The 24080-nt window shown below is 39.3% G+C and overlaps 15 non-coding genes and 1 pseudogene across 15 annotated transcripts; all 16 read left to right on the top strand.

The window, feature by feature from the left end:
• The first annotated feature begins 185 nt into the window (after window positions 1–185).
• On the top strand, window positions 186–300 carry LOC112781387 (5S ribosomal RNA; annotated as a pseudogene).
• Window positions 301–486: 186 nt separating this feature from the next.
• On the top strand, window positions 487–605 carry LOC112780448 (5S ribosomal RNA). Its single transcript, XR_003191285.1, has one exon. It is a non-coding gene; the product is annotated as a 5S ribosomal RNA (ribosomal RNA).
• Window positions 606–793: 188 nt separating this feature from the next.
• Window positions 794–911, top strand: LOC112781036 (5S ribosomal RNA). The gene has a single exon (XR_003191835.1). It is a non-coding gene; the product is annotated as a 5S ribosomal RNA (ribosomal RNA).
• A 203-nt stretch (window positions 912–1114) lies between these two features.
• On the top strand, window positions 1115–1233 carry LOC112780330 (5S ribosomal RNA). Its single transcript, XR_003191174.1, has one exon. It is a non-coding gene; the product is annotated as a 5S ribosomal RNA (ribosomal RNA).
• Window positions 1234–1424: 191 nt separating this feature from the next.
• Window positions 1425–1543, top strand: LOC112780684 (5S ribosomal RNA). Its single transcript, XR_003191504.1, has one exon. It is a non-coding gene; the product is annotated as a 5S ribosomal RNA (ribosomal RNA).
• A 203-nt stretch (window positions 1544–1746) lies between these two features.
• Window positions 1747–1865, top strand: LOC112780211 (5S ribosomal RNA). Its single transcript, XR_003191063.1, has one exon. It is a non-coding gene; the product is annotated as a 5S ribosomal RNA (ribosomal RNA).
• Window positions 1866–2055: 190 nt separating this feature from the next.
• LOC112782126 (5S ribosomal RNA) lies at window positions 2056–2174 on the top strand. The gene has a single exon (XR_003192864.1). It is a non-coding gene; the product is annotated as a 5S ribosomal RNA (ribosomal RNA).
• A 207-nt stretch (window positions 2175–2381) lies between these two features.
• Window positions 2382–2500, top strand: LOC112782009 (5S ribosomal RNA). The gene has a single exon (XR_003192753.1). It is a non-coding gene; the product is annotated as a 5S ribosomal RNA (ribosomal RNA).
• Window positions 2501–2695: 195 nt separating this feature from the next.
• Window positions 2696–2814, top strand: LOC112781892 (5S ribosomal RNA). Its single transcript, XR_003192641.1, has one exon. It is a non-coding gene; the product is annotated as a 5S ribosomal RNA (ribosomal RNA).
• Window positions 2815–3031: 217 nt separating this feature from the next.
• On the top strand, window positions 3032–3150 carry LOC112781328 (5S ribosomal RNA). The gene has a single exon (XR_003192111.1). It is a non-coding gene; the product is annotated as a 5S ribosomal RNA (ribosomal RNA).
• Window positions 3151–3340: 190 nt separating this feature from the next.
• LOC112780920 (5S ribosomal RNA) lies at window positions 3341–3458 on the top strand. The gene has a single exon (XR_003191726.1). It is a non-coding gene; the product is annotated as a 5S ribosomal RNA (ribosomal RNA).
• A 209-nt stretch (window positions 3459–3667) lies between these two features.
• On the top strand, window positions 3668–3786 carry LOC112780151 (5S ribosomal RNA). The gene has a single exon (XR_003191007.1). It is a non-coding gene; the product is annotated as a 5S ribosomal RNA (ribosomal RNA).
• Window positions 3787–3977: 191 nt separating this feature from the next.
• LOC112780800 (5S ribosomal RNA) lies at window positions 3978–4095 on the top strand. Its single transcript, XR_003191615.1, has one exon. It is a non-coding gene; the product is annotated as a 5S ribosomal RNA (ribosomal RNA).
• Window positions 4096–4301: 206 nt separating this feature from the next.
• On the top strand, window positions 4302–4419 carry LOC112781151 (5S ribosomal RNA). The gene has a single exon (XR_003191945.1). It is a non-coding gene; the product is annotated as a 5S ribosomal RNA (ribosomal RNA).
• Window positions 4420–4600: 181 nt separating this feature from the next.
• On the top strand, window positions 4601–4719 carry LOC112780567 (5S ribosomal RNA). The gene has a single exon (XR_003191393.1). It is a non-coding gene; the product is annotated as a 5S ribosomal RNA (ribosomal RNA).
• Window positions 4720–4932: 213 nt separating this feature from the next.
• LOC112781269 (5S ribosomal RNA) lies at window positions 4933–5049 on the top strand. Its single transcript, XR_003192055.1, has one exon. It is a non-coding gene; the product is annotated as a 5S ribosomal RNA (ribosomal RNA).
• Window positions 5050–24080: the final 19031 nt, after the last annotated feature.

Raw genomic sequence — 24080 nt, 5'->3', positions numbered from 1 at the left:
GTCTGAGTTAAGTCTTGTTTTTTTTTTTTTTTTTTTTTTTTTTTTTTTTAGTCGTGCTTTTTCTTTAACGCTATTTATTTTGTAAGCGAGTCTCATGACTATTTTGGCAAGCTCCACGGCCGAGGATTCCCTCGACTTACCCTACGCGCAGACATGCATATGATAATTATGTGCGCATATTTAATAGGTGCGATCATACCAGCACTAATGCACCGGATCCATCAGAACTCGCAGTTAACGTGCTTGGGCGAGAGTAGTACTAGGATGGGTGACCTCCTGGGAAGTCCTCGTGTTCACTTTTTTTTTTTTTTTTTTTTTTTTACGTCGTGCTTACCCTCGTTCTTTAAACGGCGCTATCTTGAATAGTTTAGCTAAAGCGAGTCTCAATGACCTATTTTAGGCAAGCTCGCACGGCCCGCAGGGATTGCAGCTCGACTTACCCTACGTCGCAGACATGCATATGATAATTATGTGCGCATATTTAATAGGTGCGATCATACCAGCACTAATGCACCGGATCCCATCAGAACTCCGCAGTTAAGCGTGCTTGGGCGAGAGTAGTACTAGGATGGGTGACCTCCTGGGAAGTCCTCGTGTTGCACCTCTTTTTTTTTTTTTTTTTTTTTTTACGTCGTGCTTACCCTCGTTCTTTAAACGGCGCTATCTTGAAGTTTAGTTAAAGCGAGTCTCATGACCTATTTTAGGCAAGCTCCACGGGCCCCGCAGGGATTTGCAACTCGACTTACCCTACGTCGCGAGACATGCATATGATAATTATGTGCGCATATTTAATAGGTGCGATCATACCAGCACTAATCACCGGATCCCATCAGAACTCCGCAGTTAAGCGTGCTTGGGCGAGAGTAGTACTAGGATGGGTGACCTCCTGGGAAGTCCTCGTGTTGCACCTCTTTTTTTTTTTTTTTTTTTTTTTTTTTTTTTTTACGTCGTGCTTACCCTCGTTCTTTAAACGGCGCTATCTTGAATAGTTTAGCTAAAGCGAGTCTCAATGACCTCATTTTAGGCAAGCTCGCACGGGCCCCGCAGGGATTCGCAGCTCGACTTACCCTACGTCGCAAGACATGCATATGATAATTATGTGCGCATATTTAATAGGTGCGATCATACCAGCACTAATGCACCGGATCCCATCAGAACTCCGCAGTTAAGCGTGCTTGGGCGAGAGTAGTACTAGGATGGGTGACCTCCTGGGAAGTCCTCGTGTTGCACCTCTTTTTTTTTTTTTTTTTTTTTACGTCGTGCTTACCCTCGTTCTTTAAACGGCGCTATCTTGCACAGTTTAGTTAAAGCGAGTCTCAATGACCTGATTTTAGGCAAGCTCCACGGGCCCCGCAGGGATTTGCAACTCGACTTACCCTACGTCGCGAGACATGCATATGATAATTATGTGCGCATATTTTAATAGGTGCGATCATACCAGCACTAATGCACCGGATCCCATCAGAACTCCGCAGTTAAGCGTGCTTGGGCGAGAGTAGTACTAGGATGGGTGACCTCCTGGGAAGTCCTCGTGTTGCACTCTTTTTTTTTTTTTTTTTTTTTTTTTTTTTTTTTACGTCGTGCTTACCCTCGTTCTTTAAACGGCGCTATCTTGAATAGTTTAGCTAAAGCGAGTCTCAATGACCTCATTTTAGGCAAGCTCGCACGGGCCCCGCAGGGATTCGCAGCTCGACTTACCCTACGTCGCAAGACATGCATATGATAATTATGTGCGCATATTATAATAGGTGCGATCATACCAGCACTAATGCACCGGATCCCATCAGAACTCCGCAGTTAAGCGTGCTTGGGCGAGAGTAGTACTAGGATGGGTGACCTCCTGGGAAGTCCTCGTGTTGCACCTCTTTTTTTTTTTTTTTTTTTTACGTCGTGCTTACCCTCGTTCTTTAAACGGCGCTATCTTGCAAGTTTAGTTAAAGCGAGTCTCAATGACCTGATTTTAGGCAAGCTCCCACGGGCCCCGCAGGGATTTGCAACTCGACTTACCCTACGTCGCGAGACATGCATATGATAATTATGTGCGCATATTTTAATAGGTGCGATCATACCAGCACTAATGCACCGGATCCCATCAGAACTCCGCAGTTAAGCGTGCTTGGGCGAGAGTAGTACTAGGATGGGTGACCTCCTGGGAAGTCCTCGTGTTGCACCTCTTTTTTTTTTTTTTTTTTTTTTTTTTTTTTTTTTTTTTACGTCGTGCTTACCCTCGTTCTTTAAACGGCGCTATCTTGAATAGTTTAGCTAAAGCGAGTCTCAATGACCTCATTTTAGGCAAGCTCGCACGGGCCCCGCAGGGATTCGCAGCTCGACTTACCCTACGTCGCAGACATGCATATGATAATTATGTGCGCATATTTAATAGGTGCGATCATACCAGCACTAATGCACCGGATCCCATCAGAACTCCGCAGTTAAGCGTGCTTGGGCGAGAGTAGTACTAGGATGGGTGACCTCCTGGGAAGTCCTCGTGTTGCACCTCTTTTTTTTTTTTTTTTTTTTTTTTTACGTCGTGCTTACCCTCGTTCTTTAAACGGCGCTATCTTGCACAGTTTAGTTAAAGCGAGTCTCAATGACCTGATTTTAGGCAAGCTCCACGGGCCCCGCAGGGATTTGCAACTCGACTTACCCTACGTCGCGAGACATGCATATGATAATTATGTGCGCATATTTTAATAGGTGCGATCATACCAGCACTAATGCACCGGATCCCATCAGAACTCCGCAGTTAAGCGTGCTTGGGCGAGAGTAGTACTAGGATGGGTGACCTCCTGGGAAGTCCTCGTGTTGCACCTCTTTTTTTTTTTTTTTTTTTTTTTTTTTTTTTTTTTTTTTTTTTTTTACGTCGTGCTTACCCTCGTTCTTTAAACGGCGCTATCTTGAATAGTTTAGCTAAAGCGAGTCTCAATGACCTCATTTTAGGCAAGCTCGCACGGGCCCCGCAGGGATTCGCAGCTCGACTTACCCTACGTCGCAAGACATGCATATGATAATTATGTGCGCATATTATAATAGGTGCGATCATACCAGCACTAATGCACCGGATCCCATCAGAACTCCGCAGTTAAGCGTGCTTGGGCGAGAGTAGTACTAGGATGGGTGACCTCCTGGGAAGTCCTCGTGTTGCACCTCTTTTTTTTTTTTTTTTTTTTTACGTCGTGCTTACCCTCGTTCTTTAAACGGCGCTATCTTGACAGTTTAGTTAAAGCGAGTCTCAATGACCTGATTTTAGGCAAGCTCCACGGGCCCCGCAGGGATTTGCAACTCGACTTACCCTACGTCGCGAGACATGCATATGATAATTATGTGCGCATATTTTAATAGGTGCGATCATACCAGCACTAATCACCGGATCCCATCAGAACTCCGCAGTTAAGCGTGCTTGGGCGAGAGTAGTACTAGGATGGGTGACCTCCTGGGAAGTCCTCGTGTTGCACCTCTTTTTTTTTTTTTTTTTTTTTTTTTTTTTTTTTTTTTTTTACGTCGTGCTTACCCTCGTTCTTTAAACGGCGCTATCTTGAATAGTTTAGCTAAAGCGAGTCTCAATGACCTCATTTTAGGCAAGCTCGCACGGGCCCCGCAGGGATTCGCAGCTCGACTTACCCTACGTCGCAGACATGCATATGATAATTATGTGCGCATATTTAATAGGTGCGATCATACCAGCACTAATGCACCGGATCCCATCAGAACTCCGCAGTTAAGCGTGCTTGGGCGAGAGTAGTACTAGGATGGGTGACCTCCTGGGAAGTCCTCGTGTTGCACCTCTTTTTTTTTTTTTTTTTTTTTACGTCGTGCTTACCCTCGTTCTTTAAACGGCGCTATCTTGCACAGTTTAGTTAAAGCGAGTCTCAATGACCTGATTTTAGGCAAGCTCCACGGGCCCCGCAGGGATTTGCAACTCGACTTACCCTACGTCGCGAGACATGCATATGATAATTATGTGCGCATATTTTAATAGGTGCGATCATACCAGCACTAATCACCGGATCCCATCAGAACTCCGCAGTTAAGCGTGCTTGGGCGAGAGTAGTACTAGGATGGGTGACCTCCTGGGAAGTCCTCGTGTTGCACCTCTTTTTTTTTTTTTTTTTTTTTTTTTTTTTTTTTTTACGTCGTGCTTACCCTCGTTCTTTAAACGGCGCTATCTTGAATAGTTTAGCTAAAGCGAGTCTCAATGACCTCATTTTAGGCAAGCTCGCACGGGCCCCGCAGGGATTCGCAGCTCGACTTACCCTACGTCGCAAGACATGCATATGATAATTATGTGCGCATATTATAATAGGTGCGATCATACCAGCACTAATGCACCGGATCCCATCAGAACTCCGCAGTTAAGCGTGCTTGGGCAGAGTAGTACTAGGATGGGTGACCTCCTGGGAAGTCCTCGTGTTGCACCTCTTTTTTTTTTTTACGTCGTGCTTACCCTCGTTCTTTAAACGGCGCTATCTTGCACAGTTTAGTTAAAGCGAGTCTCAATGACCTGATTTTAGGCAAGCTCCACGGGCCCCGCAGGGATTTGCACTCGACTTACCCTACGTCGCGAGACATGCATATGATAATTATGTGCGCATATTTTAATAGGTGCGATCATACCAGCACTAATTCACCGGATCCCATCAGAACTCCGCAGTTAAGCGTGCTTGGGCGAGAGTAGTACTAGGATGGGTGACCTCCTGGGAAGTCCTCGTGTTGCACCTCTTTTTTTTTTTTTTTTTTTTTTTTTTTTTTTTTTTTTTTTTTTTTACGTCGTGCTTACCCTCGTTCTTTAAACGGCGCTATCTTGAATAGTTTAGCTAAAGCGAGTCTCAATGACCTCATTTTAGGCAAGTCGCACGGGCCCCGCAGGTTTCGCAACTCGACTTACCCTACGTCGCGAGACATGCATATGATAATTATGTGCGCATATTTAATAGGTGCGATCATACCAGCACTAATGCACCGGATCCCATCAGAACTCCGCAGTTAAGCGTGCTTGGGCGAGAGTAGTACTAGGATGGTGACCTCCTGGAAGTCCTCGTGTTGCACCTCTTTTTTTTTTTTTTTTTTTTTTTTTTTTTTTTTTTTTTTACGTCGTGCTTACCTCGTTCTTTAAACGGCGCTATCTTGCACAGTTTTGTTAAAGCGAGTCTCAATGACCTGATTTTAGGCAAGCTCCCACGGGCCCCGCAGGATTTGCAACTCGACTTACCCTACGTCGCAGACATGCATATGATAATTATGTGCGCATTTTAATAGTGCGATCATACCAGCACTAATTCACGGATCCATCAGAACTCGCAGTTAAGCGTGCTGGGCAGATTGATGACAAGTCATCTTAGCCATTTAGCTAGTCTTTTCTTTTGTTTTCATTAGAATTATGCACTTTCTTAAGCTACAAGCAAGCTAATTGAGTAGATTTTCATGTTTCCCTTGATTGAACCAACCATATGTGAATTCATGCCATTTCATGAGGTTTTGAACTATATTTGTTGCATATTGTGGAAGATTGAATACCTCATGATTTTGAGCAAAACTTTGATTAGTTTGGTTGATCAATGATAGGTGAAGAAGGCTTGGAGAAAGGTTGAAGCAAAGAGGAATGGCTAGGAGTGAAGAGAGGACAATGGAATAAGTGAAAATTGAACCGGGTTGCATGAAGTTAGCCCCAACGTTAGCCCCCTAACTTGGAGGCTAACGTTGGGCATATGAATCACTCTTTGGAAGTAGCCAACGTTAGCTCCAACGTTAGCCCCCTAACTTGGAGGCTAACGTTGGAACTTGAGAGTTTCTCCCTGGGCTACCAACGTTTGCGCCAACGTTAGCCCCCTAACTTGGAGGCTAACGTTGGCACTTAAATCACAATGGGGGAGTAGGCAACGTTTGCGCCAACGTTAGCCCCCTAACGTGGAGGCTAACGTTGGCACCAATCACACCAAGCAAGGCCAACGTTAGGGTCAAAGTTAGACCCCTAACGTTGGCGCCAACGTCTAAACCAGAAGAATGTGGTTTGCTGATATGAAAAGTTAGGGTCAAAGTTAGACCCCTAACTTTGACCCTAACGTTGAAGACCAACGTTGGCTAACTCCATTTCCGGTTCAATTGGTTCACTTCGGTTCTTCTTCAATCTTCAAGAGCAATCAACCAAGGCCTCTTTCAACCCAATTCCACCAAGAACAAAGGCCCAACTCAAGGCTTGAAGATCATTTTGGAAAGTGTATAAATAGGATAGAATTCAATTTGTTTAGAGAGCTTTTGGGAGAGTTTTCTTTTAGAGCTTTCCTTTTAGAATTTTCATAAGAGTTTTGGGAAGCTTTTGTCACTGAGTGAACTTTAATTTCTTGTTTCATTGCTTTCAATTTCATTTTACTTTTGTCTTGGATCTTGGATTGGAGAATTGAAGAAATTCTGTTTCAATCTCAATCTTGGATCTCTCTGTTTATTTACTGCTTAATTGAATTTCCGTTTCTGTTACTTACTTCATCTATTCTCTTTGCAATTTACAATTTCCTTGCTATTGTTCTTGTTGGATCTAGGAAGGCATTGAGATCTAGACTTGGTTTTCTAGTCTCTGGGTCCTGAGATCTGAATTTCTCATTTCAATTCCCTGCTTATTGCTTTTTCTGTTCATTTACTTTACTGTTTCAAGATCCGGTTTAATCCCAATTCCCTTTCCTCTTCTGTTTGATGCAATTTAGTTTTTCCTTGTTTAAATTCTGCAAATCCATTCCCCAATTCCCTTTACATTTCAAGCAATTTATATTCCTTGCACTTTAAGATTCCGCAATTTACATTTCTTGCACTTTAAGTTTCTGCCATTTAATTTCTTGTTCTTTAAGATTCAGCAATTTAATTCCCTGCTTTCTTTAATTTCATGCAATTTACATTCTGCAAGTCACAAATCACTCAACCAACACTTGATTCGCTTGACTAAATCAACCACTAAACTAAAATTGCTCAATCCTTCAATCCTTGTGGGATCGACCTCACTCCCGTGAGTTTTTATTACTTGATACGACCCGGTACACTTGCCGGTTAGTTTTGTGTGTTTTGGAGAGATTCGTTTCTCATCAAAATATCTCATCAAGTTTTTGGCGCCGTTGCCGGGGATTGATTAGATTGACAATGATTAAGTGAGGTGGTAATCTAGATCAAGCACTTTTTCTTTATTTTTCTTTAACCTTTGATTAACCCACTAACTGTTTGAATTTTTGCTTAAGCTAACTAAAACTTCATTCTAGCAGTAGATTGAAGTATCACTGGTTTGTGTGCTCTTATGTTCTGCTTGTATGTCAGGTACACAAAGAGCCATACCCAATTTTCATGAACAAGACGAAAGAACTCTCAGGAGGTTAAGAAGAGCCGAAAGAGGGAAAAGTATTGTTGGAGAAGAAGAATCTGAGGAAGAATACCACGAGATGGAAGGAGATACATCTAATCCAGGAGAAGGAGTTAATAATCCACCACAACAGAGGAGAGTATTGGCTTCCTATACTTTTGCAAATGCTAGACATTGTGGAAGCAGCATTCTCACCCCTAATGTCAATGCAAATAACTTTGAACTGAAGCCACAACTCATCACATTGGTCCAGAATAACTGCTCATTTGGAGGAGGACCATTGGAGGATCCAAATCAACATCTATCTACCTTCTTGAGGATCTGTGACACTGTCAAATCCAATGGTGTGAATCCTGAGACTTACAAGCTTCTGCTGTTCCCGTTCTCATTAAGGGATAAGGCTGCACAATGGCTTGAAACTTTTCCCCAAGCAAGTATCACTAGTTGGGATGACTTGGTGGCTAAATTTCTAGCCAAATTCTATCCACCCCAGAGAGTCATCAGGCTGAAAACTGAGGTGCAGACATTCACACAATTAGATGCTGAATCCTTGTATGAAGCATGGGAGAGGTACAAAGCCTTAATCAGAAAGTGCCCTCCAGAGATGTTCAATGAATGGGATGTGCTGCAAAATTTCTATGAAGGCCTGACATTGAAATCTCAGGAGGCATTAGATCATTCTGCTGGAGGTTCACTACAACTAATGAAAACTGCTGAGGAAGCTCAGAATCTTGTGGACATGGTGGCCAACAATCAATATTTCTTTGCTCATCAAAGAAGCCGCCAACCATCACAAAGAAGAGGAGTAATGGAACTAGACGGAGTGGATTCAATCCTAGCTCAAAACAAGATGATGCAGCAGCAATTTCAACAACAATTTGAGCAAATGGCTAAGAGGATTGACAGTCTCCAAGTTGCAGCAGTCAACACTAGCCAGCCATCAACCACATGGGGTCAGAGTGAAGAGACTCAAGAGGAGCAACAACAAGAACAAGTCCAGTACATGCACAACCAAAATTCTGGGCCAAATGAAGTATATGGTGACACTTACAACCCTTCTTGGAAGAACCACCCAAACCTTAGGTGGGGAGACAATCACAACCAAAATCAACAACCATGGCAGAGAAACTCAAACCAAAACACTTTAAGAAACAACCAAAACCACAACCAGCAGCAAACCAACCAAAACCCCTACAGAAAACCTCAAAACAACTACTCCAACCCCAACCATTACCAATCTAATAACCAACCCACCAACCAAAATGCCTACCATCCACCATCCACATTTCACAACCCACCACAAGCATCACCTGAATCTCAAAGACTCACCAACTTGGAAACCTTGATAGACAAAATGTGGAAACACCAAGAAATGACAACCAAGAACCATGAAGCCTCCATGAAGAGCCTAGAGAGGCAAATTGGGCAAATCTCCAAACAGATTTCTGTTGAGAAATCTTCAAGCTCACTGCCAAGTGACACAATCCCAAATCCTAAGGAAGAATGCAAGGCAATACAATTGAGGAGTGGAAAAGTCTTGGTGAAAAATGAAGAAGCAACCAAGAAGCCAAAGGAAAGTGACAAGAAACAAGCTGAAGAAGAGAAAGTCAATGACAAGAAGGAGGCAGCAAGCAAGCCAACTCAGGATCAAGCTCAAGAAAAAGAAGATCAGCCACAAAAATCAAGAAAGGGAAAGGAAGTAATTGAAGAGCCAACTGAGGACCAAAGGCAGGGAAATAACTTCACTCCTCCCTTGCCATATCCTCAAAGGTTTAACAAGGAAACTAAGGACCAACACTTCCCAAAATTTCTTGAAATCTTCAAGAAGTTAGAAATCAATATTCCCTTAACTGAAGCACTTGAGCAAATGCCCCTGTACGCAAAGTTCTTGAAGGAACTTATCAACAAGAAGAGGAGTTGGCAAGTTAATGAAACTGTACTGCTCACTGAGGAATGCAGAGCACTAATCCAGAAGGGACTTCCTCCCAAACTTGAGGACCCTGGGAGTTTCTTTCTACCCTGCGCCATTGGCAGTATGACTATCAAGAAGGCGATGTGTGACTTGGGAGCTAGTATCAATCTGATGCCTGCTTCTCTAGTGAAAAAGTTAGGCATAAAAGAGGTAAAACCGGTACAGATGTCTCTAGAATTGGTGGACAAATCAGTGATATGCCCCAGTGGTATAATTGAGAACCTTCTAGTCAAAGTAGACAGATTCATCTTCCCAGCAGATTTTGTGATCCTGGATTCGAATCAGGATGAGGGCGATTCCATTATACTGGGAAGACCGTTTTTAGCCACTGCTAGGGCCATCATAGACATAGAGCAAGGAGAATTAACCCTCAGGATGCATAATGAAAGTATCACTCTGAGTGTACTACCAGAAACACCGAACAGTAATGAAAAGAAGGATGGTACAGAAACAGACAAGGAGAATCTGCAGTGGAGGGAGGAAATCAACAAGACAAACAACAACTGCCCTCCCAAGCAAGAGATAGACGATACAGCAGGCCAAAAAGAGAAAGAGACTGTGCAAAGTAATGAAGAAGCTCAAGGGAACATTGTAGTATTGGCAACTAAGAAAAGGAATTTCAAAAGGGAGCCTGTTTTCAAAGAAGAAGAATTAACAAAAGGAAGGAAGAAAAACAAAAACAGAATCAAAAAGGGGTGGAAGAACAAAAAAATCCCAACAGAAGGGCTCTTCAAAGGTGACAAAGTGCAGTTAGTCTATCAACAACTGGGAACAGACCAACAGACTAACGATTACTACACTGTGAGCAAAATATTATCACTAGAACATGCTGAGATAGAGCACCAAGGAACAAAGAAGAAGCTCACGATCAGAGGGGACAAGTTGAGGCACTACAGTCATCAACCACCATAAAAGAAAGCTTCAATGTCAAGCTAGTGACAATAAAAGAGCGCTTGTTGGGAGGCAACCCAACCGGAGGTACTTTTCTTTCATAGTTAGTTCAATAAAAAGGTTAAATGAGTAGTATGTATTGCAAGGAGCTAAGTTTGGTGTTTCACACCAAAACATATTAAGGGAGAATGAAGGATTCTAAGTTTGGTGTTCCACCAAAATCTTACTTAAAAGCACATTCTCACTTTCTATATAAAGAGCTACCAGCTCCAAGCAATCTGACAAATCATTTAAGCATTGTCTGTTTCTAGTTTTCAATTTTATTACCTTTAGCGAAGATTTAAGCTTTCACATATGGTTATGGATAAGAAACATGGCAAGAGACTGAGTTTGGTGTTCACACACCAAAGTAAGTTCAAACGCCTACAAGAAAGTCTTGCACACTAACAAATCACATAAGGGCTTGAGAAACAAGCAACTTCCATTAACACTGCAGAAAATCAATCACTCTTATGGGAGGACTACTCACCATTAGCTGAGATGAAAGAAGAAGGAGCCACCAAGAGGTTGTATTGTCATTTAACTCCATCAGTATTGAATTGCTCAAATTTGGAAGTATGAATATGCCCATTTTAACAGAAACTGTTAGTGTAGTATGCATCAATTATGTTTTTGTAGGCTGGTTTTTTATGTGTTGGCTTGTGTGTTCATTTTCACTTAACAAGAAGTATGTGTTGTCCCCTGCATCTTTAAATTTAATAAAAGAACAGTTTGAATGTGAAGTGAAATGGTCTCTGTTAGTTAGAAGTGGAATAAAAGTAAGTGGTGGTGTGTGTGATTGCATTATAACTCACTTTAGTGAATAAAGAGCTAAGATATCTCCTTCTAAGTAGAGAGTGGCCTATTGTCTATGAATCTCAATTGAATAGAATTCCTTGGTTAGAAAGAAAAACAAAAAAAAGAAAGAAAGAACAAAGAAAGCTAAAAGGTGGCAAAACAAAAGAAAAACAAAAAGAAATAAAGCTGGACACCAATAGCTTGAACTCTGAAATATATGCCTGTGATGTTTTTGTACTAGGATCTGCTTGGATTAGTAAGCTCTTAGGAGTGCCTCAACACTTGGTGACTTGGGTTAACTAACCCGGGATCATCAGCTGAAAATCCACTATCAAGAGCAACCTAACTACAAAGCATTTAGTAGCCCAAAGAGGTGCTGGGCATCAATGTTTTAAGAAGGAATGTGAGCCAAGTGTCTATGGTGAATAATGTGTCAAGTATAAAAAGAAAATGAACTTGCTACACATGACACTCAAATAAAGCTTTTGAATAAAGTAATAGCCAAGGATAAAGGAATAATGAGAGGTCATAGCAGTATGTCACTTGAAACTTGAAGGAAACTTTCTAGGCCTAGGAGTCAATAAGAAGTGAGCATTTGCATATCCACATAAAACCCCATGAACTATCAATAACACTTTGCTAGCATGAACTTCCTCTTCCATTTCATTCTTTCTTCTTAATAAATTCATTTCTTGCTTGGGGACAAGCAAGCTTTAAGTTTGGTGTTGTGATGACAAGTCATCTTAGCCCATTTTAGCTAGTCTTTTTCTTTTGTTTTCATTAGAATTATGCACTTTCTTAAGCTACAAGCAAGCTAATTGAGTAGATTTTCATGTTTCCCTTGATTGAACCAACCATATGTGAATTCATGCCATTTCATGAGGTTTTGAACTATATTTGTTGCATATTGTGGAAGATTGAATACCTCATGATTTTGAGCAAAACTTTGATTAGTTTGGTTGATCAATGATAGGTGAAGAAGGCTTGGAGAAAGGTTGAAGCAAAGAGGAATGGCTAGGAGTGAAGAGAGGACAATGGAATAAGTGAAAATTGAACCGGGTTGCATGAAGTTAGCCCCAACGTTAGCCCCCTAACTTGGAGGCTAACGTTGGGCATATGAATCACTCTTTGGAAGTAGCCAACGTTAGCTCCAACGTTAGCCCCCTAACTTGGAGGCTAACGTTGGAACTTGAGAGTTTCTCCCTGGGCTACCAACGTTTGCGCCAACGTTAGCCCCCTAACTTGGAGGCTAACGTTGGCACTTAAATCACAATGGGGGAGTAGGCAACGTTTGCGCCAACGTTAGCCCCCTAACGTGGAGGCTAACGTTGGCACCAATCACACCAAGCAAGGCCAACGTTAGGGTCAAAGTTAGACCCCTAACGTTGGCGCCAACGTCTAAACCAGAAGAATGTGGTTTGCTGATATGAAAAGTTAGGGTCAAAGTTAGACCCCTAACTTTGACCCTAACGTTGAAGACCAACGTTGGCTAACTCCATTTCCGGTTCAATTGGTTCACTTCGGTTCTTCTTCAATCTTCAAGAGCAATCAACCAAGGCCTCTTTCAACCCAATTCCACCAAGAACAAAGGCCCAACTCAAGGCTTGAAGATCATTTTGGAAAGTGTATAAATAGGATAGAATTCAATTTGTTTAGAGAGCTTTTGGGGAGAGTTTTCTTTTAGAGCTTTCCTTTTAGATTTTCATAATAGTTTTCGGAGAGCTTTTGAACTTGAGTGAACTTTAATTTCTTGCTTTCATTGCTTTCAATTTCATTTTACTTTTGTCTTGGATCTTGGATTGGAGAATTGAAGAAATTCTGTTTCAATCTCAATCTTGGATCTCTCTGTTTATTTACTGCTTAATTGAATTTCCGTTTCTGTTACTTACTTCATCTATTCTCTTTGCAATTTACAATTTCCTTGCTATTGTTCTTGTTGGATCTAGGAAGGCATTGAGATCTAGACTTGGTTTTCTAGTCTCTGGGTCCTGAGATCTGAATTTCTCATTTCAATTCCCTGCTTATTGCTTTTTCTGTTCATTTACTTTACTGTTTCAAGATCCGGTTTAATCCCAATTCCCTTTTCCTCTTCTGTTTGATGCAATTTAGTTTTTCCTTGTTTAAATTCTGCAAATCCATTCCCCAATTCCCTTTACATTTCAAGCAATTTATATTCCTTGCACTTTAAGATTCCGCAATTTACATTTCTTGCACTTTAAGTTTCTGCCATTTAATTTCTTGTTCTTTAAGATTCAGCAATTTAATTCCCTGCTTTCTTTAATTTCATGCAATTTACATTCTGCAAGTCACAAATCACTCAACCAACACTTGATTCGCTTGACTAAATCAACCACTAAACTAAAATTGCTCAATCCTTCAATCCTTGTGGGATCGACCTCACTCCCGTGAGTTTTTATTACTTGATACGACCCGGTACACTTGCCGGTTAGATTTGTGTGTTTTGGGAGAAATTTATTTTCACCAAAATACTCATCAATACCTTGCACTGGTGTTCATGATAATTAATTTACTTTATTGCCAGTTTATTTTCCTATTTCCTATTTTAAAAACCAAAAATATACCTTTTTCCATAACCAATAATAAATCATACTTCCCTGCAATTCCTTGAGAAGACGACCCAAGGTTTAAATACTTCGGTTATAAATTTTATTGGGTTTTGTTACTTGTGACAACCAAACTTTTGTACGAAATGATTCTCTGTTGGTTTAGAAACTATACTTACAACGCGATTATTTTTATAAATTCTTTACTAGTAAAAATCTAAGGAGTTGAGGAATAAAGTTGATTAGTCCACTTGACTTTCCTTTATTTAGTAAGGATTAACTAAGTGGGAGCAATAACAATTCTCATCACACCTGATAAGGATAACTAGGATGGGATTTCCAGTTCTCATACCTTGCCAAGAGTTTTTCTAGTTATTAATTTACTTTACTGTTAATTTATTTCCTTGTTCCCTATTTAAAAAAAAACCAAAAAGATACTTTTCCATAACCAATAATAAATCATACTTCCCTGCAATTCCTTGAGAGACGACATGAGGTTTAAATACTTCGGTTATAAATTTTATTGGATTTTGTTACTTGTGACAACCAAAGTTTTGTATGAAAGGAATCTCTGTTGGTTTAGAAACTATACTTACAATGCGATTATTTTTATAAAAATTCTTTACCGACAGAGTTCCGATCGTCAATGATTTAAAGAGCTTTAAAATTGTATAGATTTTGTAGAAATTGAAATTTTGTAGAGAAAGATATGATCGTCAGAAGTTGGTGCCAGAAATCTTAATTCTGTGATATTGCAGAATTTGTGATTTCTGGTTTGTGTGCGCACGCACACACTGGTGCATACGCTCACCTTACAAATTTTACAAGCTGTGCGTATGCACAGCCTAGTGCGCACGAACACGCTGGAAGGTGCCTTCTGTTGAGGGCGTTCGCACATATCGGTGCGTGTACGCAAAATCAAAATTTTTACTCCTGTGTGTACGCACAACCCTATGCGTACGCACACATCTTGAAAATCCTCCTGGGCGTGCGTACGCACACTGCCTTGTTTTTCAATGAAAACCTTGTTTTTAACTGTTTTACCTTCCCGACAAGCTTGAAAACTTCCGTAACACTTGTTTGAAACCTTTCTGCCAGTTTTAGGTTCTTGAATCAAGGAAGAAATAATAAAGGAATAAAAAGGGTATTTTTAGTTATGAGTTTAGAGCTGGTGACATAGGTTTGGAAGGTTTGTGTAATCCCTAGCTTGAATTGGTGAATGTTGAATTGTGAAGTTTATGGTTGAAGAGATTATTGAGAAAAGAGAATGCTTATGATGAATTTGAAAAGTGGAAACCAGTGATGGGATGGTTATGATGAGTTGAGAACTTGGAAAGGAATGATAAAATTATTGGATTATAGGGAGTGTGCGGAGCCTATATCTCCGTTGTGGTAGATTTTTCTACTTCATTACTAGTTGTTGTTGAGAGTGTGCGGGGCTCATATCTCCGGCGTGGTAGATTTCTCTACTGCATGAGTAGTTGGTGTTGAGAGTGTGCGGGGCCTATATCCCTGGCGTGCCAGATTTTTCTGCTACATGAGTAGTTGTAGTTGTTTCCTTCTCTGTTGCATGAAGTGTGCAGGGCCTATATCCCTAGCGTAGTAGACTCCCTACTGCATGAGTGTACAGGGCACTATATCTCTAACGTAGCAGATTCGCTGCTGCATGATTGTGCAGGGCACTATATCTCTCGTGTGGCAAAAAAGGCTACATTCGGAAGGATGTGTCAGGTTGGCATTTATGGACTGACAAGTGATATCACGAGCTAATAGGACAGACATTCATCATATGCATCTCTTATATGCTTGTTTGCTTTGATTACTTGAGTTTGCCTAATTGTGTAATATGCCTACTTGCTTCTTAAATTACTTGCTATATATGAATATTACCTGTGTATTACTTGCTTGCATTATCTGTGATTGTCCGGTGCTGAGAAGGATAGGTAGGCAGTGGCGATGGGATCACACGGAGGTTAGGTTGGCGAAGGTTGTGGGATACAGTGGTGTGACTATTTCTAGTTAGAAATCGCCTAAGTTTAGATAACCATGCTTATGGTTTATGGTTTAATTTATTTATTTATGTTAAGCTTGAATATTTATATCGGTGTGAAGTTCTAGGATTGCCTTTGGCATCCCGGAACCTTACATCTTACATATTGGGCACTATTACCATACTGAGAACCTCCGGTTCTCATACCATATATTGTTGTTGATTTTCAAATGCAGGTCGTAATTCACCTCGGTGAAATTGCGGGCAAGGTGACAGAGCGGAGTATGGTTTCTTCCTGGTTTATTTCTATTTTATTCTGTTATAGTAGTCTCTCTCACCCTTTCTGTTTTAGACTTTATGGCCTTAGAGGCTTACTTGAGAGATAAGTTATAATAGCTATTTTAACTCAAAGACTCTGTATTTTTCTGTTTGTAACTAGTCGGCCTAAACTCCGTAGGCTACGACTAGAGTTCTTTTGTTTATTACACTTATGTATATCCATCTTGACTATTATTATATTAAGTCTCATGTTGTACCCTGTGCCTTTATGTTTTCAGTTATCGTGTGTGGACGCATCGCGCTTGTAAATCCGCTTTATGCAATTTTGAACTTTATTCCTTCATTGGGCTCCTAGTGTTATTATTATCTCCTTCTATATTTATTAATGTATAAGATTTAGAACTGTTGTGGCACTTTGTTATTCTTTACCTTACGGATAGAGGTAAGGGTTAGGGTAACGGGGTGTTACATTTAGTGGTATCAAAGCGGTTCAACCTCGTGAGCATGAGGGATGGACCGATTGTGTTTCATTGTACACTCTAGGTCAATTTTTATTTCATGCTATTTAGGTTATCTGCTTGATATGCATAACATGCTTGTTTGTGAGTCCCTTTGGGGATAATTGAAGTACTGAGCTTGAGATATTGAGACTGATCACCTAGATATCGATTGTTTAGTATAGAAAGGAAACCCGAATGGCAACTCACGGATGAGGTCGATCACGTTAACAGAGAGGTAGTGAGGATGACTAACCTAGCCTTTGCGTCACGAGCTCAGCACTTGTGGCAGCAGAAGTACCGACGTATGCTTTTGCGATTTTTAATTATGATTTTTAATTTCTAACTGGTATGGTCTTGAATCATGTTGAAAAAGTTTTAAAGCTTAGGATGATTTTGAAAATTTGGTTTGAAACTGTTGGTTTAAATGATTTGGTTTTGAAAGTAAGTCGAAACTCTTGGTTTAAATGATATGGTTTAAAAGAAAAGTGAGTTCTATGATTTTTGTTCAATTGTGAATTTGGTTCCCAATTTATCTTATCGAAAGGGATTCAAATTGAAAAGTTTTTATTTAAGAAAATCGTGATTTTAAGTAATTGACTTCCGAGTAAATGACTTTTGACTCTTCTGGAAAGCTTAAACAATGAACTGGTTTAAAATAAACTTGTTTTGAAGGTTTTGAAAAAATGTTAGAAAAGTAATATTTGGTTTTTACGGAAAAATTTTCGGACTCTTTAGTGACAAATAAGAAGAGTGACGCAGTGGAAGGCGAGAGAGAACCTTGACACGGTAGATCACTTCGAGGAGGATATGTCACGCGATCCGAATTTTCGAGGGTAAAAATTTTATTAGGAGGGGAGAATATAAAAACCGCCATAACCGTTTTAATAAAATAATAATTTTTAAGTTTCCGGAGTAGATTCAAAATTTAGAAGTTTTAATTTGAAAATTTAAAGGTGAAATTTGATTTCAATGAATTTTTCTGAGTTGGAAAATGTATCTTTTTCGAAAAGTTTTTTGTAAAAATCCGTGCTGGTGCTTAAGCCAGCAGTACTGGCTCTAGTCTATCCAGTACCGTGTATTTTGGAAAATAAGACTTTGAAAATTGATTTATTGATTTGAAACGACAAAAATAATTTATAATTGAAAACTGGGCACTAATCTTAAAGGTTTAGGCACAAAGTGGGCCAAACAGACCTAAAATACTAACAGGTTGGACCGGGCCCAAGATCCAAAATATATATGCTCATTTAATGAGCAATTCGGCTCATTCCACCCCAAAATGAGGGAAAGGGGCTCTGATGGGTGAGAGAAGGGAGGAAGAGGGTTACTATTCACTTCCTCCTTCAAAGCTCCATAACTTTTGATCTGGAGCTCCGATTGATGAGCCGTTTGTAGCCACGCGAAGCTCTTATCGAGCTTTTCGATGCTAGGTAGGTATTGTTGGTAATATCTCTCAACTCATGCTTCAGTTTCCACCCCTATAATTTCTACATTTTTGGGTTTGGTTTTGAGTAGATTTTGTGATTTTGCTCGTTTAGGTGATCTCTAATAATGGATAATTGTCGAGCTTTGCCCCAATCACCGTTGGATAAAGTAAGAAACCTCTATATCCTTGTGGTTTCATGTAGTGTGAGCTTTAGTTTTAGTGCATGGTTATGTTGTATGTATGAAGCTTGTTTTTGGAGTTGGTGGTGTCTTTTGGTTTGGCTTTGGTAGTTTGGAGCTTGGTGGAAGCCTGTTGGAATCAAGTTTGGTGTTTGAGTATATTGGGAATCAGCCAAGGTATGGTTTCAGTTTTCTTTATGTAATATGTAATGTTTATGGAATCTTAGGCTAGTAGACCTTAGGATAGGATTGAATTGATGTTAGTTGTTGGTTGTTATTGATTATTGTGGTTGATGATGATTATTGAAAATTATTGGTGTTGATAAGTATTGATGGTGATTGGTTATATTGATGATTCATGAGGATTATGAGAATTTATGGTAATAAGTAAGTGTATAATATTTGTGATGGTTTGGAATTATGAATATGTACCTTATTAATTGTTGAATGGATTGTTGGTTACAATGGGGATTTGTGATGTAGGAATTGTAGGAGAAATAGAGGATTTGAAACTAAATGATTTAAGTATGGTGTAATGCTTGGGTGAATTTGGTATGGAAATGATGAAAATGTAAATTTTAGGTTGTGTAATGAATTGGAGCATATGTGAATATGATTTAGGTACATTAGGATTGTCTTGAATATGGAATAAATAATTTTAGATTGAGAGTTGGTTAAAATTGAGGTTTAGAGATTTTTGGTAAAAATAGATTTTTGGTGAACTTTGACAGATTATATCTTGAGCTATGGTTTTTGAAATTGAATGATTTTTGTATGAAATTAAAGATAATATAAAGAGCTTTAAAATGGTATAGATTTTGTAGAAATCAAAATTTTGTAGAGAAAGATATGATCGTCGGAAGTTGGTGCCAGAAATATGAATTCTGTGATGTTGCAGAATTTGTGATTTCTGGTTTGTGTGCGCACGCACACGCTGAAAGGTGCATTCTGTTGAGGGCATTCGCACGTATCAGTTTGTGTATGCAGAATGGAAATTTTTACTCCTGTGCATACGAACAACCCTATGCATACGCACACGTCTTGAAAATCCTCCTGAGCGTGCGTACGCACAACCCTATGCGTACGCACACTGCCCTGTTTTTCAATGAAAACCTTATTTTTAACTGTTTTACCTTTTCGGCAAGCTTGCAAACTTCCATAACACTTGTTTAAAACCTTTTTTCCAGTTTTAGGTTCTTGAATCAAGGAAGAAATAATAAAAGAATAAAAAGGGTATTTTTAGTTATGAGTTTAGAGCCGGTGACATAGGTTTAGAAGGTTTGTGTAATCCCTAGCTTGAATTGGTGAATGTTGAGTTGTGAAGTTTATGGTTGAAGAGATTATTGAGAAAAGAGAAGGCTTATGATGAATTTGAAAAGTGGAAACCAGTGATGGGATGGTTATGATGAGTTGAGAACTTGGAAAGGAATGATGAAATTATTGGATTATATGGCAGTGTGCGGAGCCTATATCTCCGGCATGGCAAATTTTTCAGCTGTATGACTAGTTGTTATTGAGAGTGTGCGGAGCCTATAACTGATGGAGGAAAATTGTCGGTTAAGAATTTCTCAATGAAATTTCGTTGCAAGTATAGTTCTAAACCAACAAATAATCCTCAATCAAAATTTAATTTTATTGTCACAAGTACAAACACCAATAAAAATAACCGAAGTATTTAAATCTCGGGTCGTCTCTCAAGGAATTGCAGGGAAGTGTTCATGTCATTGTTTATGAGAAAGTGTTTTTGGGGTTTTGGAATAAGGGACAAGAATAATAATTTGCAAGAAAATAAATGGAACTCAAATGTAAAAAGGTCTTGGAAAAAGTTGATGGTTAAAGATCTTTATCCTTGTCAGTAACCACAACATGATAATTGCAAGGATCAATCCTATTAAGTCATCCTCTAACAAGTAAAGGAAAGTCAAATGGACTTTATCAATCCTAATTCATAAGTCCTAGCCACCTCGCTAATTAACTTATTGGAAGCGAGAGTCAACGGACACGAATTATCAATCACTTGGACATTAGCAACTCAAGGTCACCTAAGTTACCATCCCAAGCCAAGAACACAAAAGTCTACTCTAACATCCTTCCAAGCATTTTGTCAAACACTTGGAAGGCACAAAAGGAAAACAAGATAAAATGACAACAAGAATATTAAATCTACAACTATCCAATTACAAGGAAACAATAACAACAACTCAATTAAACAACAAGGGAATATGAAACATGAATTGTATTAAAAGGAAATCAAAATCCAACAATAGTGCATCAACATAAAAGAGGCTTAAAAAGGGAAGTTAACAAGAGAACTAAGAGAGCAAAGATGTAATAACAAGAAATTGAAAGGAAACAAGATGGGAACAAGAAATTAAAGCTAATTCTAAGGGAAATTAACCTAATCCTAACCTAATTCTAGAGAAAGAGGAAGCTTCTCTATCTTGAAAACTAAACTACATGATGCTAACCTAAAACTAATTACTCCCCCCCTTTGATCCATCTTGAATTCTACATGAAATAGTCTCTGGAATCAGTTGGATTTGGGCCTGGGAAGCTCAGAAATAGCCCCCCCAGCGTTTTCACTTTAATGAGGTCACGTGTCTGCTGTGATGCATACGCATGGGCCACGCGTATGCGTCATTTGGAATTTTTCTTGTCACTCGTACGCGTCATGTCATGCGTACGCGTCGCTTGACGATCTTCATCTTCACGCTTGCGCGTCTGTCACGCGTGCGCGTCGCTCTAAGCACTCCAAATCCTTGGTTTTCCATGAATTCTCCATCTTGCATGCTTTTCTCTTCACTTCTTCCATCCAATACTTGCCTTATGAATCTGAAATCACTCAACAAACATATCAAGGCATCGAATGAAATTAAGGTGAATTAAATTTAGCTATTTTAAGGCCTAAAAAGCATGTTTTCACACTTAAGCACAAATCAAGGAGAATTACAAAACCATGCTATTTCATTGAATAAATGTGAGAAAAGTTGATAAAATCCTCTAAATTAAGCACAAGATAAACCCTAAAAATGGGGTTTATCAACCTCCCCACACTTAAACTAAGCATGTCCTCATGCTAAACTCAAGAAAGAAACAAAGGGTATCGACATTTATTCAATGCAAACTACCTAAATGCAACCTATTTATATGCAATCTGGTTAAATGGATGCAACCACTTAGTCAAAATAAATCAAATCTCAAGAATACATATATAAGCATACGGACTAAAGAAATAGCAATCAAATCAAACCCGCAATTGAATTGAATTATTAAAAATAATTTACAAACTTGCAAGAAAAGAGATGATCATAGGTGAAAACATGTTATTGAGCAATCGAACCCTCACCGGATGTGTATCCGCTCTAGTCACTCAAGTGTATAGGGTTGATTCACTCAATTCTCACCTAATCATGCTTTCCAAGATTTGTTTTTCATCTAACAATCAACAATTATTTCATGCATGCATACAAATATCATGAGGACTTATCCATAGGTTGTAATGGGGCTAGGGTCAAGGTAGGATGCATATGGTCAAGTGAGCTTGAAATTTGAATCTTTGATTAACTTAAGCTTCCCACCTAACCTATGTAACAACCTATACAATTCTAAACAAACCTAGCTACCCATTCTTCACTTTTTCACACACTCATGCATTCTCTTTTGATCACAATCTATATGCATTGATTATTATTGAGCTTCACTTCATGGCATTTTGTCCCCTTTTTATTGCATTTTTTTCTATATATTTTTTCTTTTTCTATTTTTTATATATATTTTTCTTTATTTTGTATATACATACATATATATATATATATATATATATATATATATATATATTTGCAATAAAGTATATACAAAAGTATCAATGCATATGGTTTTACATTTAATTAACACATGAGTATGTACCCAATTCCCAATATTTTCAATAAAAATACAAAAACACTCTTTTATCCCAACCAATGTTCCCAACTCTCCCATAATTAAATGATAAACACTCTCACTAGTCTAAGCTAATCAAAGATCCAAACAAGGGACATTTATTGTTTTTCACTTAAGGCTTGTAATGTGCTAAAATTAAGAACAAATGGGTTTAGCATAGACTCAAAGTTGGCTAACAATGGAAGATAAAAAGTAAGGCTATTTGGGTAAGTGAGCTATTTGAAATGATGGCCTCAATCATATAAGTGCATTCATACATAAAATAATGGACATAAAGAATCAAACAAATCAAAGATTACAATCATAGAAAGAGAATAATACACACAAGAATGAAAATAAGTGGTTATATGATGTAACCACATAATTAAGCTCAAAATCTTACATGCTTATGTGTTATTATCCCAAAAACATGTTCCACAATGTATATAATTCAAGCAAGTTCTAAATTTTTCTTTCAAATCAATTGGGGTGACCTATAGATAAAATCCTTGGAAAATTTCATTATTTTGACTAAGCTTCTTATATATATGCAAACTAAGAAAATGCAGCTAAAAATTCCTAAAAGACCTAAAAATGAAATGCAAAAGTGTTGGGATTAGAAAATTGTCACCCAAAAAACGCCGATTGATCGGACAACCTCCCCACACTTAAAAGTTTGCACCATCCTCGGTGCATTCAAAGATGAGCAAGGGGGTACGGCGACTTTCCGATTTGCCACCTTCAGCTGGTGGGTCAACTGGTTGCTGCATGTTCTTTCTTCCGCTTCCCTTGTTGCTTACGGTGCATCTTCCATGAAAAATAGAAGACAAGATAAGGAGACAAGTAAATGCAAGAGCAAGGAAGCATATATTGTTGGAAAGAGGTGATAGTCACTAGAATGACGTGAGTGAATTAGTGTGACATTGATGAAAGATAGGTGTGTGAATTCTAAGATTGCGCGCGGTTTAGAACACACACACACTAGCATAGAGGGCTATGTCACAAAAGAAGCATGCACTTCACTCATTCTAGTGTGCTTGAAATACTTCAAAGAAAACTTGAAGGTTAAGACAACCAAACAAGCAATAAAGAATCATAAAAGCATTCAAGCAAAAATCAAGCAATTGTGAATTGGATAATGGATGAACATTGATTGCTGTGTAATATAAGTAAACTTAGGGAACCAACACATATTGAAGTTGTTGCAATACCTAAGTGTTCCGAGCATTACCTGAAACTGAAGGTCGATCTCGGATGAGATCTGCTGCGGTGGCCGGAGCTTACGTGTCCAACTTGTTGGACTTGATGGTGCTGCTAATTATTTATCACCGGAGGGTGGTGATACCTGCAAGAGACTTCGATGCTTAAGTTAGTATGGGCTTTAGGCAGGTTTTTAGTAGAATCAGAGTATATGTTATACCTGGGTGCTCCAGTGTATTTATAGTGGTGTAGCCTGACCTTTCTAGATAAGATAAGTTAGTTATCTTATCTTTATCTTTTAGAGAGGTCATCTTATCTCTAACAGGATCCGCCTCTATCTTTCTAGGCTTTAGTTGCCTTTAGATTGGGCTATGTTCCTTAGTTTGGGCCTACTTGGACCCTTGTAGCGATTTGGCCGAACTCTTTTAAAGAAGAGGTCGGGGAAGCTGACCTGAAGAGGTCGGTTGCTTTGTCTTCGATCTCCCCAGGTCGGATAGCTTAACCCAGGGTATGAACAGTGCCTCTACTTGAGTTCGATCTTTACTTTTTTTTAGGGTCGTGTCTTCAGACTTCGACCCTTTTAGAGAAGTCGAACTCGAGCATCTGGTTGAGGCTCCTTGGATGCGAAGAGTTTTTCCTCTTTTTAATTGTAGCGCGCGTTGCGCTTTTCTTGGAAACGTGCGAGGGTTTTAAAAGCTCATAAATATCCCTTCGCCGTTTCCTTTTTCCCTCTTTGCTACTTCATTTTTGAATTTCAAAGACTTGCTTTCAGTTTCTTCTTCTCCCTTTGCTTCGTTTTTCACTAAAATTGCTTCGCTCCGTCCGTTTCTTTCACGCTTTGGACTTTTTCTGTTTTCTTCGGCTTTGAGAGTTTTCGATCGTTGCCTCTTCCTTTGCGTTTGCTTCTTCTTCCTCGAAAGGTTGGTTATTTTCTTTTCCTTTTATGTCGCCTTCTCGTATGTTTCTACCGTACTGCTGCATGTGATTT

The sequence above is a fragment of the Arachis hypogaea genome, chromosome 19 (assembly GCF_003086295.3).
Source record: "Arachis hypogaea cultivar Tifrunner chromosome 19, arahy.Tifrunner.gnm2.J5K5, whole genome shotgun sequence".
NCBI lineage: Eukaryota > Viridiplantae > Streptophyta > Magnoliopsida > Fabales > Fabaceae > Arachis > Arachis hypogaea.
Note: the sequence above shows the minus strand (reverse complement) of the source record. Positions and strands in the feature narration are given on the sequence as shown.